Source organism: Moschus berezovskii, chromosome 5 (genome assembly GCF_049115385.1).
Source record: "Moschus berezovskii isolate FMDL1 chromosome 5, NW_MosBer_1.0, whole genome shotgun sequence".
Classification (NCBI taxonomy): domain Eukaryota; kingdom Metazoa; phylum Chordata; class Mammalia; order Artiodactyla; family Moschidae; genus Moschus; species Moschus berezovskii.
In genome coordinates, this window is record NC_142464.1 from 68,137,618 (window position 1) to 68,153,273 (window position 15,656).

A 15,656-nucleotide genomic window follows, 5' to 3' on the forward strand; every position below is an offset into this window, starting at 1 on the left:
AGTTATTTATTTAAAAATGGGTTAAGGATTTGAATAGACCTTTCTCCAAAGGTGATATAAAATAAGCAACACACACAGGAAAAGATTCTCAACATCTCTAATCCAGGGAAATACAAATCAAAACAAGAGTAACATATGACTTCATACCCATTAGGATGGCCATTATTAAAAAAAACAGAAAATAGTAATTCTCTGGCAGTTCAGTGGTTAGGACTCTGCTTCCACTGCAGGGAGCATGGGATTCCTACCTGGTTAGGCAGCTCGGATCCTGCAGGCTGAGGGATGCGGCAACCAAAAAAGCAAAACAGAAAACAAACAAACAAACTCCCCAGAAAGTAACAAGCATTAGGGAAGATGTGGAGAAATTTGAACACTGTGTTATTGGTGGGAATATAAAGTGGTGCAACTGTCGTGGAAAACATAATGGTAGTTTCTCAAAAAATTAAAAATAGAACTACTGTATAATCCAGCAATCCAACTTCTGGGTATATATCCAAAAGACTTGAAAACAGGATCTCATATATTTACATACCTATGTTCACTGAACCATTATTTGCAATAGTCAAGAGGTGGAACCAAACTAAATGTTTATCGATAGATGGACACATAAACAAAATGTGGTGGGTATATTGCAGGAAAGAAAGTGGGGCACAAGAGGATGGTCAAGTCCCTGGGACCTCTGTCAAGTGTGGGTTCTTGGCTTTGAGAATAGAAAAGACTTCAAGATCGAACCATAGTAAAGTGAAAGAAAGTTTATTCAGGGAGATACACGCTCCATAGATGGAGTGTGGCCATCTCAGAAAGCACCCGGGTATAGGTAATCAGTTTTTATAGAGGTGGGCAGGAGTAGTCTAGCTATTTTAGGGAAGGGGTGGGGATTTCCAAGAATTGGGCCACCACCTACTATTTGACCTTTTATGGTGGCCTTGGAACTGTCATGGCACCTGTGGGTGTGTCATTTAGTATCCTGATGTGTTACAGTGAATGTATACTGAGGCTCAAGGTCTAGTGGAAGTCGACTCGTCTGCATCTTGGACTTAGTTGGTTTTAACCAGTTTATGTCATGTCCTCGGGCTCTGGCATTCTTTTAAAGGTTGTGCCTTGCTCCCTGCTGTCTCATATGCACAATAAAATATTTAGCCTTGAAAAGGAAAGAAATCCTGTCACATGCTACAGCATGGGTGAAACTTGAGGAATTTGCTAGGAGAAATGTGCTAGTCGCAAAAAGACAAATATGGTATGATTCCACTTGAATGAGGTATCAAGAGTAGTCAAATTCATAGAAACAGAAGGTAGAATGGTGGTTATTAGAGGCTGAGGAGAGGAAAAGGGGAGTTGTTTAATGGGAATAGAGTTTCAGAATTGCAAGATGAAAAAGTTCTGGAGATCTGTATTACAACAATGTGAATAAACTTACTACTGAACTGCACTCTTAAAAATGGATAAGATGGCAGGGAATTTCCTGGTGGTCTTGTGGTTAGGACTCTGTGCTTCCTTTGCAGGGGGGAAGAGTTTGATCCCTGGGCAGAAAACTAGAATCTTGCATGCCACATGGCTGGAAAAAAAAAAAAAAGAAAGCAGAGTAAGATGTTGAATACCACAATTGAAAAAAGAGAAAGAGAGAATCTAAGGGAAGTTGGCTCGTGTCTTATCTCCTCTATATTAGTTGTATTGCTGCATAAAAAATTATCACAAACTTATAGTTTAAAACAACACACATGGGTCAGGAGTCTTGTCTGAGTTTGCTGGGTCCTCTGGTCAAGGCCTTTGGACTGCATGGATATCCAATCAGTCCATCCTAAAGGAAATCAGTCCTGAACATTCATTGGAAAGACTGATGCTGAAGCTGAAACTTCAGTACTTTGGCCACCTGATGCGAAGAACTGACTCATTTGAAAAGACCCGATGCTGGGAAAGATTGAGGGCAGGAGGAGAAAGGGACGGCAGAGGATGAGATGGTTGGATGGCATCACCGACTCGATGGACATGAGTTTGAGTAAGCTCTGGGAGTTGGTAATGGACAGGGAAGCCTGGCGTGCTGCAGTCCATGGGATCGCAAAGAGTTGGACAGGACTGAGTGACTGAACTGAACTAAACTGGTCAAGGCCTTAGCAGGCTGAAATCAAGGTGCTGTGCACTTGCCAAAGCAGGAGACCCAGGAGACACAGGTTTGATCCCTGGGTTGGGAAGATACCATGGAAGAGGGCATGACAACCCACTCCAGTATTCTTGGCTGGAGAATCCCGTGGACAGAGGAGCCTGGCAGGCCACAGTCCATAAGGTCGCAAAGAGTCACACACACACACCAAATTTAATCTTTTTGTTGGTTTAACCAAAAGGCCACCGATTAGTAATCTAATCTGTCATATTCACTGGGTCCACACTCAAGGGGAGGAGATTATATACAAGGCATACACATCAGAGGGCAGGAATCTTTGCAGTCATCTCCCCTTTGTTGAAAGTCAGCAAATATCTTTCAGGATTTGTGGTGTAAGGTAACCTTAAGTGGGGAAAAAAAATTATGTGGTGATTTTTTTTGTAGCAAAGAACTCTTCTTTTACTTTTGGTGGGGAGTGTAGTTGATTTACTATATAAATTTCAGGTGTAAAACAATGATTCATAATTCTTAAAGAATATACTCTTATAGTTATTATAAAATATTGACTATACTCCCTGTGCTGTAGCAAATAATTTCTCACGTACAAAAAATTTATGTTTTTTTCTCAACTCAAAACAATATATTTATATCATTCTACGACTATTTCTTTTGCTCCCAGAAATCATAAATTTATGTATTTTAGGCTTGGTTTAAAGTACCAACTATCCAAGGAAAATCCACCTCCAATGTTCCTTATGGTTGCAGTGTGCCCTGGAAATGATACAATTTCAATATGATAAAAATAGTAGTAAAGTTTAAGTACGTGACTAGGAACTCTTAAAACTATTTCTTTATTGAAATTTTAAAGAAGTAAAAATTTAATGCACGAAAGGCAATATTGTAAAACAAAATATATGACTTTCATAGCATATATGTTTTGTCACATTATATAAGAGAAACCTATAATATAATAACCTGGAGAAGGAAACGGTAACCCACTCCAGTATTCTTGCCTGGAGAATCCCATGGACGGAGAAGCCTGGTTAGGCTACAGTCCACGGGGTCGCAAAGAGTTGGACACGACTGAGCGACGGAACAGAAAATATAATAATGATAGTAATAGCCAGGTAACAAAATAATAGGTTGGAAAGAGTATTGGCTTTTTAATAAAAAGACATATTTTGAGATATCTTTCATAGTACCATAAAAATCACCCATTCTAAGTGTGCAATAGTTTTAGTATAATCACAGAATTGTTTAACCATCACCATAATCTAAGTTTGGAACATTTTTTTATTCTGGAAAAGAAATCCCTTATGCAGTAGCTGCTGCTGCTGCTGCTGAGTCACTTCAGTCGTGTCCAACTCTGTGTGACCCCATAGATGGCAGCCCACCAGGCTCCCCCGTCCCTGGGATTCTCCAGGCAAGAACACTGGAGTGGGTTGCCATTTCCTTCTCCAGTAGCAGTCACTCCCTATTCCACCCTAACCTAGAAAAAGTCCTATCAACCACTAATCTACGTTATATCTCTTATTGTAAACTTTACTTATAAATTAAATCACAACATGTGACCTTTTATGTCTGGCTTCTTTCATTTAGCATGATGTTTTCAACGTCCATCTATGTTGGAGCACGAATTAATATTTCTTTTTATGGGCGAATTCTGTGGTTCCATTGTATGGCTGTACCACATTTTATCTATCCAGTCTTCAATTCTGGACATCGGGTTGTTTCCACTTTTCGTCTGTTATGAATAATGTTGCTACCAATGTTCATGCACATGTTTTTGAGAGGATGAATTGTTTTCATTTCTCTAGGGTGCATTCCTGGGAGTGGAACAGCCAGATCATGTGGTAACTCTGTTTAACTTTTTGAGGAACTGCTTGCCTGTTTTCCAAAGCAGCTGCCTATTGTACATTCTCAATGGCAATGCATGCTGGTTTCAATTTCTCTGAATCCTTGTCAACACTTATTATTGTCCATCTTTTTTATTATAGGCATTTCAGTGGGTGTGAAGGTTATTGATTTTAATCAGAATTGTATATTCAAAATGCAAATATAACCACTCTCTTTCAATGGTCCTATTTTTTTTCAGAATTCCGAAAGCATAATACAACGTAGGAAGTCTTCCATGTTACTAGCCCTACCTTCCATCTCCAGCTTCACATTCTGCCACTTCCCTGCATTGCATTTTATACTCTGCTGATACTGAACTGCATGGAGTTTTCTACATGCACTTTGCTACTTCTAACGTCTGAAACTCTTTCTGCTTTTCTCTCTGCCTAGATTTCTGACTCCTGCCCCCCACCCCCACCTTTTTTGCCTAATTTGTATTCATGCTTTAAGACTCTACCCAGGGCCTTCCCTGCTGGTCCAGTGGTTAAGAATCCTCCTTGCAATGCAAGGGATATTGGCCCCATCCCTGGTCTGGGAAGATCTCACATTCTGCGGAGCAACTAAGCCCATGTGCCACAGCTACTGAGCTCACATGCAGCAACTATGAAAGCCTTGAGACTGGAACCCGTGATTTGCAAGAAGAGAAGTCACAGCTATGAGAAGCCAGCCCACCACAACAGAGTAGTCCCCACTTGCCACAACTGGAGAAAGCCTGAGTGCAGCCATGTAGACCCAGCACAGCCAATAATAAATAAATCTTAAAAAAAAAGACTCTACTGAGATACTCATTTCTCATGGAGCTCTTTTCTAAATTCCCAAGTGTTATTATCATTTTTTTTTCTACTAGGTATTAGCTTATGAATACAACAACCCAATGAGGCAAGAGCTATATCCTAATTTTATGCATAAGGAAGCTGTCCCTTAGAGAGAGAGAGAAATTAGTAACTTGCCAAAAATTCACACCATAAGGGAGTGGTGTGAATTAAATGCCATTCCTCTGTACTCTCATAGCAGCTTCTGCATACATGGGTTCTTTATCTCATTACATGTATATTATCTCCTTATATATCCTCATCCAATCACTCATTCATTTAACTATTCATTCCTCAAATATTTATTTATAGTTTACCATATGTCAGGCATTGTGGCAGGTGCTAGTGACATAATATTGACAAGAGATCCCATATGGGACATCATTAAACTTAAGTATGTCGGGCTGTATAAATGATTTAACTCATGGATGTATCAGAGAAGGCAATGGCAACCCACTCCAGTACTCTTGCCTGGAAAATCCTATGGATGGAGGAGCCTGGTAGGCTCCAGTCCATGGGGTCACAAAGAGTCGGACACGACTGAGTGACTTCACTTTCACTTTCATGCATTGGAGAAGGAAATGGCAACCCACTCCAGTGTTATTGCCTGGAGAATCTCAGGGACAGGGGAGCCTGGTGGGCTGCCGTCTATGGGGTCGCAGAGAGTCGGACACGACTAGCGTGACTTAGCAGCAGCAGCAGCAGCATGGATGTATGCTACGGTAGCAAATAGCAGAGGGAAATAATCAATAGTTAAAAAGCCCATTAAAAATGATTTTGAAAGTGATAAAACTAAGAATGACTGTATATTAATGAAGTAAACATCTCATGATGTTTGTCTTTGAGGTGACAGGTAGCATGCCATGTTGTATTAAGTTATCTCTTAACAAGAGATATCTTAACAGGATTCAAGTTAAATGTGTCCAGACAGAAGCCAAATTCTGTGAGGAAGTTATGATCTTTAAGGAAAGTATGCTGTTCTCTATCAGCCTCTATCTGATAAGCCATTTGAGATCATTTATGAACCTACATAAGAAGAATGTGAATGGAAACCTGATGAGGAAGATGAAATTTTGGAGGGGCTAAAAGTAAAGGCCAAGATTAAAGATGAGAAAAACGATAAAGAGAAAGATGACCTCAAGGGAATTCCTGAATTTTGGTTGACTGTTTTTTAAGTGTTGATTTGCTCAGTGGTATGTTTCAGGAAAATGATAAACCTGCGCTGAAGCACTTGCAAGGTACTCAAGTGAAGTCCTTAGGAACAGACCAGGCTATGTGTTTGGTCTTCAAATTTCACTTTGAACCCAATGCATATTTCACAAGTGAAGTGTTGACTAAGACACATACTATGAGGTCAGAACCAGATGACTTGGATCCCTTTTCTTCTGATGGACCAGAAATTATGGGTTATACGAGATGCCACGTAGACTGGAAAAAAGGAAAGAACTGTCGTTTTGAAAACGACTAAGAAGCAGAAACAAGGGACTTGGGTCTGTTTGTACTGTGACCAAAACGGTTTCTAATATTCTTTCTTTCATTTGTTTGTCCCTCCTGAAGTTCCTGAGAGTGGAGATCTGATGCTGCTGCTGAAGCTATTCTTCCTGCACACCTTAAAAGTCATAATTTTTTACATGAATATATAATCCCAAGATCAGTCTTATACTTGACTGGAGAAGCTACTGAAGAAGACGGTGATTATGATAAAACGGTAGAGAAGAAGATGAGGAAAGGGGAGAAGAAGGAGATGAGGAAAATGATCCAGACTATGACTCAAAGAAGGATCAAAACCCAACAAAGGGCAAGCAGCTGTAGCAGGATGTACGTGGCCCTAGGGATAACCTACACTGGTCTACCCTCTGCTTCCTTGGAAAGGAGGAATTTACATAACTTGAAAAGCCTGTTTTAAGGGTTTTTGTTTGTTTGTTTTTGGCTTGATTTTGTTTTTGCAGACTAAAATAAAATTATCAAGTTAAAAAAATGTATTTCACAGTTTCTGTGGTCAGGAATTTGGAAGTGACTTAATCGTGTAGTTGTGGCTCAGTGTCACTCATGAAGTTACATCAGATATTGGCTGGGGTTGCAGTCATCTGGAGGCTTGCTAAAGTTTGACTGGAAGATCTGCTCCACAAATGGCTCACTCAGATGGCTGTTGGCAGAAGGCCTCAGTTCCCCATTATTATGCATGAGTCTCTCCACGAGGCTGCCTGAGTATCTTTGAAATATGGCAACTTCCCCAAAAGAGAGCAACGAGGCCACAGTGCCTAATGACCTAATCTTCAGTTCAGTTCAGTTCAGTCGCTCAGTTCTGTCTGACTCTTTGCAACCCAATGAATCGCAGCACGCCAAGCCTCCCTGTCCATCACCAACTCCCGGAGTTCACTCAAACTCATGTCCATTGAGTCGGTGATGCCATCCAGCCATCTCATTCTCTGTCGTCCCTGTCTCCTCCCGCCCCCAGTCCTTCCCAGCATCAGAGTCTTTTCCAGTGAGTCAACTCGTCGCATGAGGTGGACAAAGTATTGGAGTTTCAGCTTTAGCATCAGTCCTTCCAATGAACACCCAGGATTGATCTCCGTTAGAATGGACTGGTTGGACCTAATCTTAGAAGCTATGCAAAATCACTTCTACCACTTTCTACTCATTAGAAGTGAGTCACTAAGTCTACTTTATATTGAAGGGGAGGAGAAATATGCTTCAACTTTTTAACAGGATGAGTGTCAAAGATCTTGTAGACATTTAAAACCTACCAAACATATTCAGGGACATGACAAAAAAAGAAAACAAAACAATTCAGCATGTCTAGAATTAGAGTAAAAGAGGAGGGTAATGACTGATGAAAAGGCCTTGTGAGTGATGACATTAGAAACGTTAGCTGGAGCCTTTCTGTCAGGCGGCAGCCATCAGGGTGAGCCGACTGGGGCGCCTACAAGTACATCCAGGAGCTGTGGAGGAAGAAGCAGTCGGACGCGATGCGCTTCCTGCTGCTGGTGCGCTGCTGGCGGTAGCGCCAGCTCTCGACTCCGCACCGCGCTCCACGCGCCCCACCCGGCCCGACAAGGCGCGCAGGCTGGGCTACAAGGCCAAACGCCCAGTTCCTAAGGGTGCCACCTATGGCAAGCCTGTCCACCATGGTGTCAACCAGCTCAAGTTTGCTCGACGTCTGCAGTCGGTTGCGGAGGAGCGCGCTGGCCACCACTGTGGGGCCCTGAGGGTCCTGAATTCCTGCTGGGTTGGTGAAGATTCTACTTACAAATTCGTTGGGGTTATCCTCATTGATCCATTCCATAAAGCTATCAGAAGAAACCCTGATACCCAGTGGATCACCAAACCAGTCCACAAGCACAGGGAGATGCGGGGGCTAACGTCTGCAGGCAGAAAGAGCAGCAGCCTCGGCAAGGGCCACACGTTCCATCACCCTATTGGTGGCTCTCGCTGTGCAGCTTGAAGAAGGCGCAATACTCTCCAGCTCCACCGCCACAGCTAGTATACGTAATGTTTGTAAAGTTCTTACCTGATAAACAATTTAGGACGTTCTTGTCTGCTTAAAAAAAAAAAGAAAGAAAAATTAGCTGGAGCCAGATTCCTTAATGATTATTAATCTTAGTGATTTAGATTTTATTTTAAGGGCAGTGGGAAGCCATTGAAAAGTTTTCCTTTTTCAAAACTTCATTGAAATATAATTCATAAACCATGCAAATCACCTATTTAAAGTGTTCAACAAATGGCTTTTAGTATATTCACAGAATTGTACATTTCTTTCTACAATCAATTTTAGAATATTTCCATTACCACGAAAAGAAAGGCTTAGTTGTTACTCCTTACTCCCTTTTTCTGTCTATATATTTACCTATTCTGGCCTTTCATGCAAATGGAATAATATAATATGTGGTACTTTGTGACTGGTTTCTTTTACTTATCATGTTTTCAAGATTCATTTATGTTGCACTATGTATCAATATTTTTTTTAAAGAACATTTTATTTATTTACCTTTTGACTACACAGTGCAGTGTGGCTTGCAGGATCTCAATTCTGTGACCAGGGATTGAACCTGGGCCATGGGAGTATTATAATAAAAGCACCTAATCCTTACCATTAGTGCGTGCATGAGTGCTAAGTTGCTTCAGTCGTGTCCAACTCTTTGGGACACTATGGACTGTAGCCTGCCAGTCTCCTCTGTCCATGGATTCTCCAGGCAAGGATACTGGAGTGGGTTGCCATGTCCTCCTCCACGCCATCTTCCCAACCCGAGGATTAAACCCACATCTCCTGCATTAGCAGGCAGATTCTTTACCACTAGCACCACTTGGGAAGCTCCCATTCCTTTTTATGGATGAATAATATTCCATTGCATAGATATACATTTTACCTATCAGCTGATAGACATTTGGCTTGTTTCTACTTTTTGGCTATTGTGAATAATGTTGCTGTAAACATTCATGTACAAGATTTTGTATGGGCATATTTTCTGTATACTTAGGAGTAGATTTTTGGGTCATGTCATAACTATATGTTTAACTTTTTGAGGAACTGCTAAGCTGTTTTCCATTCAGCTGCACCATTTTACATTCCTACTCGCAATGTATTAGGATTCCAATTTCTTCGCACCTTTGCCAACATATGCTGTTGTCCATCTTTTTGATAACTGCCATCCTAGTGGGTGTGACAAGCCATTTCATTTTGTTTTCAATTTGTATTTTTGTTTTAAAACGTAGGTTTATTATCCAGGTGTGAAGGGTCAACAGGTCAGATTGTCATTGAAAAGATAGCTGTAATGCTCAGAGATCTCAAGAGGAGGGGGCAGGCCATGTCATGGCAGAAGGAGCCACCAAGTTCAGTCAGGTGAGGAGGAGAATGTAGTCAAGAACTTTTACCTTGATTTCTGTGAGAATGAACAGGTGAGGTGGAGTAAGCAGGTTTAAGATTGGCTAGGTGGATAATTTCCATAGGCCTCAGGCTAAAGGGGCTGATCCTAGTTTGTCTGGTTCTTGAACCTGGACCTCCAGAGAAATAGTAGCCTGGAGTATCAGAATCTGATAAAGGAGATGATTGAGGGTTTGGGCTGTAGGTTATTTAGTCTGCAGCTGAAAGGCATGCCTTACTATCTATAAATATTGGCTAATCCCAGGAGGGGCAGTTCTTCAGGATCAGCAAGGCCCCAAAATGTCAAAGCATCAGAAATACAGGGTTAATACAATTCCCTTGATAGTTAATGTTGTTGACTACCTTTTCATATGTTTATTGGCCATCGTAGGAAAAGTGTCTGCTCAGATCCTTTGACCATTTATTTTTAAAATTTTAAATGTTCTGGGTTTTCATTGCTGCATGTGGGCTTTTCCTTGAGGTGCTCAGCTTTAGTTGCCCTGTGGCATGTGGGATCTTAGTTCCCCAACCAGGGATTGAACCTGAGTCCTCTGCATTGTAAGGCAGTTTCTTAACCACTGGACTAGAAGCGTAGTCCCCTTTGCCCATTTTAAAATTGGGTTATCTTTTTATTATTGAGTTGCAATTGTTTTTTGTACATTCTAGCTACAAGCCCCTTATCAGATATATGATTTGCAAAAAATGTCTCCTGTGGGTTTTTTCCCCCCTCACTTTCTTGATGATGTCATGAAGCACAAAAGGGAGAGTTCTAAGTGGAAAGTGATCAAAGCAGATTTACATTTTAGAAAGAGTGCTCTGTTTGTGGTATGGCTAGTTGTATGCGGGTAAGCAAGACTGAAGAAGCGAAATCAGTTAGGAGTCAGTTGCAATGATCAAAGAAAGAGATGAAGGTGCCTGGAAGAGGGCAGTAGTGTGAGTCCAGAGAGAACTGGGGCTTATAGGAGCTGGAATGTCTGGGACTTGGAACTTTATCAATGAGAAGTACAAAGAACGTAATAAAGAGATAAAAATCACAAATGAAGTCCAAATATCTTTGGCTTTGGAAACTTTGGGACATATAACTAAAGGAATACTAGAGGTGGATTTTCCTCATTAGTTGCTACTTTAAACAAAATTGAAATACATAAATGTCTAACTTTTGGAACTGAAAGGAATACAATCTAAATGGAACATGTTGTTGTTTAGATACTAAGATTGAGGGCAGGAGGAGAAGGGGGTGACAGAGGATGAGACGGTTAGATGGCATCACCAACTCAACGGACTTGAGTTTGAGCAAACTCCAGGAGATAGTGATGGACAGGGGAGCCTGGCGTGCTGCAGTCCATGGGGTCACAAAGAGTCAGATACAACTTAGCAACTGAATAACAATAAAGTTGTGTCTGACTCTTTTGTGACTCTATGGACTCCTCCAGGCTCCTCTGTCCATGGGATTTCCCAGGCAAGAATAGTGGGGTGGGTTGCCATTTCCTTCTCCAGGAGATGAAGTTTAGATGCAAGGAGTTCATTGCTATAACAGTTTTTTGTTTAAATTTTAGACTAATATGATTTAAATACTAGAAATTGTGTTGTTTTTAGCAATATGTGTCATATTTCAGAACTGTCATTGAACAAAGTATGAAACACAGACAATGACGCATATGAAATCACTTATACCTAGGTGGAATCTAAAAAAGTTATACAAATAAACTAATTTACAAAGCAGAAATAGACTCACAGACATAGAAAACAAACTTATAAGAATTCCCTGGTGATCCAGTGGTTAAGACTTCAAGCTTCCACTGCAGGGAGCATGGGTTCCATCCCCGTTAGGGGAACTAAAATCCTGCAAGCTGAGCAGTGCATTTAAAAAAAAAGAGAGACAGAACGAGAAAAAGAAAAAAGAAAATAGACTTATTATTATAAAAAAGGATGGGGGGGCATAAACCAGGAGTTTGTGATCAACATATACATACTAGTATATATAAAATAGGTAAACAACAAAGACCTGTTGTGTAGACAGGGAACCATACTCAATATCTTGACCTATAATGGAAAATAATCTGAAAAATAATATATATATATACACACATATATATGAGAATCACTTTACACCTGAAACTAACACAACATTGTAAATTAACTACACTTCAATAAAAATGGTTAATAAAAATATTTAAAACAAATTATGAAAAGGATTAATTTCTTTATATCTGAAGACTTGGACTAAGTGAAGGGAAAGAGACTTTTCAAGATTTTGAAAATAGGTTTATTGAAGAGAAGCAGGTCTAAAGTCAGGTTGATAATTGAACATGTTGAATCTGAAGTTCCTATGATATATTCAGATGAAGACTGTCTAATAAGCATTTGGATAGATAATTCTGTTACTCCCTTGGAATGTTTAAATTGCAGTTCTAAATTTTAGAGTCATTTTCATACAGATAGTAATTATAAATCATTAGATATATTGAGATTATTCAGGAGCCAGACAGTAAGTATGGAAGAGGATGCTAAAAGAATCAGGGAAGCATCAATGTTTAAGATCTAAAAAGAAAAAAAAAGACCCAGTACAGCCATAAATAAATAAATAAGAGGGGGAAAAAAGAAAGAAGAGGAACTTGTAAAGAACAACAAGGATCAGCCAGATAAGTAGCAGAAATACTGAAGACTCCTTCCCATTGTTGTCAAAGAGAGAGCTCAACAGCGTATTGTTTTTTGGGTTTTTTTGAGATGTCAAGCAAAAAACTGACTTCTGATTGTAGGAACACAGAGGTTAGAAGCGACTGAAGTAGGCGAAGGTTCTGGGGAGTAGTGAAGATGGAAGTCAAAGTGCAGTGACTTCAAGAGTGAAGATAAGAGGAAATGATGATAGGGAATATAGAATTATTCAAGTGCTTTCAGAACTAAGAACAAAGTGGAAGGAGAATGAAGGATGAGAAATAGTCTTCATATAGCAAAGGGTTGAGGTGTTTAAATGCTGATTAAGAAGGCAATAAAAAGATATTAAAAATACAAGTGAACAGTGTATAGATTAGATACTCCAAGACTGAAAACAAAAAAAATGCACAAATACCCCATTCTACTTAGTAAATTTCTCTCATACTTTTCATGGGTTAGCATTTTCTAATTACTTTATGTGAACACTAGGATTCAACAAATGTCTCTATTGTAGACAATGAGAGCCAGGCTTCCTCACTGTTGGAGAAAAATGTTATAAATAAGGAGAGGGGAAAGGCTGGAATTTTCTGACACTAGATGATGTCAGAATAAACTCATGTCAAATAAACTCATACACAGATAGAAATATAAAAGTGTGTGCATTAATATACATACATAGGATCCCTTAGCTCTGTTCACTAGAAGGGCCTAGGAGCAATAATATCCGGTAGCAACTAGCACATCTAGCATCCAGATGAATTCCTAAGTAACATTCTTTAATAACAGGAACCTGGGGCTCCTCGGGGAAGTGCTTAATTCTAGGGCTGATGCAGGATGAGTCTGGGATATCTTGTGAAACCAGAAAATAAGGGAATGCTTGAAAAACGAAGTGGACACATCAAAAGGACACAGAAACTAGCCTGAAGGAGCGCCCAATGACAAAAGTTGAATAACTTGAGAAACAAAATAAATAATGATAATATTGAATTATAACCCATAAAGTAAAATAAATATCCATGAGTTCATATTGACATAAATATCATTAGATAAATTAGAAAGAAGGAACAACTATTCCTTGCAGAAAATTTTCAATTAATAGGTGTAGAATGAATGAGGAAAATAGCCAAACTATATTAGACAAATACAACAGTAATCATTGTTGCAGGCAAGATCCACCGATAGATGGTAAAGTCAGATGGTGAAAGGTTGAGGAAAGACGGGATTTTTGCATAGTCTCAAAGTAAATTCCTCAAGATATTTATCAATATAAAGGAAAGAAAATGGTAACTTTACCACCTGGTAGATATCAACTTCACCAAGTAATCAAGATTAATACCACCAGTAATAAGATGTACATGAACATACTATGGCCTGTGTGGTAGTGGTGGTTGTTAAAGCCACTATGTACAACTCTTTGCGACCCCATGGACTGTAGCCCACAAGCTTCCTCTGTCCATGGGATTTCCCAGGCAAGAATACTGCAGTGGGTTGCCATTTCCTTCTCTAGGGGATCTTCCAACCCAGGGGATGGAACCTGGGTCTCCTGCATTGCAGGTAAATTCTTTACAGCTGAGCCACCAGGGAACCCCATCTATGTGGTATTTTTGCCCAAAATGCACAACTTTAATCTAATTATTAGAAAATATCAGAGAAACCCCTTCCCTGTTGGCTCAGAGGGTAAAGAATCTGCCTACAACGCAGGAGACCCAGGTTCAATTCCTGATCAGGAAGCTCCCCTGGAGAAGGGAATGGCTGCCCACTCCAGTATTCTTGCCTGGAGAATTCCATCAACAGAGGAGCCTGGCAGGCTACAGTGTGAACTTGCAAAGGAGCTGGACACCACAGAGTGACTGAGCACACATACACACAGTTTAGTTAACAGTACTATAGCAGCATTAATGTCAGTTTTGTTCATTGAACTATGGTTATTTAGCTTGTTAATACTGGAGGAAGCTTGGGTGAAGGGTACATAGGAACTCTGTTCTATTTTTGTAATTTTTCTGTAAGTCCAAAACTATTTCAAACCAAAAAGTTAAAAAATAAATAAAGATGAGTGGTGGGGTCTAGAAAACAAGGGGAAAAGTAGCCTTAGGAGGTAAAGCTATGCTGCTCCCATGGAACCAGGAGGGCTGGCAGAAAGCATGAGTGGCCATGTAGGTAGGTTTACTGGCCTGCTGGCAGGAAGCTGATGGAGTTCTTCAAGGGAAGACCACTGCTGTATCCTCAGTACCCATCACCTGCAGGCATGTGTGCATTCGAGCTCAGTCGCTTCACTCATGTGGGACTCTGAGACCCCATGGACTGTAACCCGCTAGGCTCCTCTGTCCATGGGATTCTCCAGGTAAGAATACTGGAGTGCGTTGCTGTGCCCTCCTTCAGGGGATTTTCCCAGTCCAGGGATCGAACCCTTGTCTCTTGCATTACAGGCAGATTCTTTACCCACTGAGCCACCGGGGAAGCCCCTATGCCCATCACAAGGCCTGCCATAGAGTAATGACTCATATATTTAGTGAACTGAACAGGCTTGGGTTTCAGTCATGATTGCATCATGATTATATCACAATTTCTAGATATGAGCTTAGGAAAATTACTTCTCTCTGTGCCTCCATTTCCTGTGAAAATGGGGACAATAATCTCAGTCATTGAGTCAGAAACTAATATATATTCACAAAAATCTGTTTCCTTTTCTTCCTGGACATGCAGCTAGATAATCCTTTGCAGCCTTCAATTATATTAGGCACATACTGACTGGCACATCACTGGCTCTCAATATATGTTTAATGAGAGATATATAACTGCTGACATATTCCATTATAACTTTTGTTGTGTCACCAGTTCTTCCTTATCTTGATCCAGGTTGACATCTTGTCTGGCCATGGAGGTAGTTAAGACCAAATGAAAATTTCCTGTGGATGATTTGTTGTCAAGAATATGATTTATTTTACACAGAACTAGTAATAATTTCCCCATAATTATAAGCCATGAAGAAAAGCAAGCATTCTTAATCCCATGACATTGGATAGAACTGGAGGAAAACAATAGTTGTGGAAAAATTTGCCAGAGTATTTCTTCCTCCACTCCCTATTTATTATAATTTAAGAGTCAGACACGACTGAGCGACTGAACTGAACTGAAGAATACACTATTTTTAGTAGTGTGAAGGATGTTGTGATTAGAGAATGGGCAAATTGAACTGCAGCTAACAAAAACTTGCTGACTACTGAGGTGGAGTCCTCTAGGGTTGCCTTAGATTAAATCATCAATGATTCAGATCTTTTTGGCCACGTTGAGAGGCATGAGGGATCTTAGTTTCCTGAGTAGGGATGGAAACTGT

At 40.2% G+C, this 15,656-nt stretch overlaps 1 long non-coding RNA gene and 1 pseudogene across 1 annotated transcript in view; one reads left to right on the plus strand and one right to left on the minus strand.

Annotated features, from left to right (window-relative positions):
• LOC148777846 (uncharacterized) overlaps positions 1-15,656 on the minus strand; it is a 27,266-nt gene continuing 11,610 nt past the window's right edge. The window contains exons 2-3 of the long non-coding RNA XR_016037442.1: positions 8,318-8,344; positions 1-1,555 (exon numbers count right to left, since the gene is read on the minus strand). This is a non-coding gene — a long non-coding RNA (uncharacterized LOC148777846). The remainder of the gene's footprint in view (positions 1,556-8,317; positions 8,345-15,656) is intronic.
• LOC148777847 (large ribosomal subunit protein eL15 pseudogene) lies at positions 7,602-8,371 on the plus strand (annotated as a pseudogene).